This window comes from Macrobrachium nipponense, chromosome 3, assembly GCF_015104395.2.
Source record: "Macrobrachium nipponense isolate FS-2020 chromosome 3, ASM1510439v2, whole genome shotgun sequence".
Lineage (NCBI taxonomy): Eukaryota > Metazoa > Arthropoda > Malacostraca > Decapoda > Palaemonidae > Macrobrachium > Macrobrachium nipponense.
Window position 1 is genome coordinate 5830796 of NC_087202.1, and position 1765 is coordinate 5832560.

Genomic DNA, 1765 nt, shown 5'->3' on the forward strand with positions numbered 1-1765 from the left:
TTTAAAGCAAATCTCTCTCTCTCTCTCTCTCTCTCTCTCTCTCTCTCTCTCTCTCTCTCTCTATATATATATATATATATATATATATATATATATATATAGATATATATATATATATATCTGAATTTTTAACGCATCATCATGATTCATATAACATGCATAAAGCTATACAAATGTCCCTTTAACATCCAATTCACTCTACCTCGTAATTCATATAATTTTAATATATGTTACCCGAAGGGGGAAGGGGAATTTTTTTCGGTTGATAATAATTTCGTCCACTCGTGGATTCGAACCATCGCACAGGAGAGCAATCAGGACTTCAGTGACGTTCTTACGACTCGCCAACAATTCCGAGGTAGAGCGTATTGGATATTAAAGGACATTTGTACCTTAATGTATGTATGTATGTATGTATATATATATATATATATATATATATATATATATATATGTATATATATATATATGTGTGTGTGTTGTGTATAGCTCGATGTGTTCAGTGTATTTTAATATTATAATAAAACCAGTCGCTCCATCTTATAAAATGCGAGTTGAAGTATGGGGTAAGTTTGTTTAGGACGCTATAGCAATCCATCACTTTAATGAGATCTCTAAGCATAGGTTCCTTTTGTATACCCAACCGATTTACTACACTTCATCATCTCGAGCTATACACTGCGGGTACCTTATATACAGCGATAAGGCGCCGCTGCCTTCAAACGTATATAATTAAAACAAGGTTTATTTTGGTTCTATCAGATTATGTTGCTTTATCAACCAGTGGATACCCATATTAAAATGCTGATGTTTCTCGATATAAATAATTTTTGCCCGGTATAATTTTTTTTTTTTTTTTTAGCTGGATATCTAAACATCTTGTGTAGTTATTTTCTCTCTCGCTAATATAAGTGGTTTAAAGTTTAAACTGCTCCGCATACTTTCTTTTCAGATTTCTTCAGGTTACTCCTTCGCCCTCTATACTACGTTTTCATTTTTTTGACCTCTTGAGTTGAATACAGAATTAAGGCCAAAGGCCAAGCACTGGGACATGTGAGGTTTTAATTCAGCGCTGAAATGGAAATTCATTGTTAAAAGGTTTGAAAGGTGTAACAGGAGGAAAATCTCAAAGCAGTTGCACAATGAATCAAGTGTTAGGAGAGGGTGGAAGTAAGATAAAGAAAGAGAATATGAAGGAGGTACAGTAGAAGCAACGAAAGTGGTTGCAGCTAGGGGCCCAAGGAAGGCACGCTGTAAGAACCTTATGTAATGCCTACAGTGCACCGCGGGATGTGGTCCACTGACGGCACTACCCCACTACGGGGTGACATGACAAAATAATTTAATGGATATACCAAATCTATATTTCAGGAGAGCGGAATGTACATCAAAACAACGAATAAGTCCTAAACCTACAACTACAACTAAACGCAGGTTGATTAAAAATAAACAATAGCTATTATTATTATTGTTTTATTGCAAATTTGACAGGAAAATTATTTTAGTAATCTAATAAATAAAATGATGAAAATGATAGTAATTACATCAAAACGTAAAAATTCCACGAATTTTATACGACCGTCGCAAAAGATGAAGTGGGAATATATATCTGGATATTGAACTTAGGAATGTTTTTCAATATCAGATTCGAAAATGGCTTAGAAATAAAGCCGAAACCGGTCAGGATTTACACTCAGGTTTTAATTTTTCTCTCTCTCTCTCTCTCTCTCCTCTCTCTCTCTCTCTATATATATATATATATATA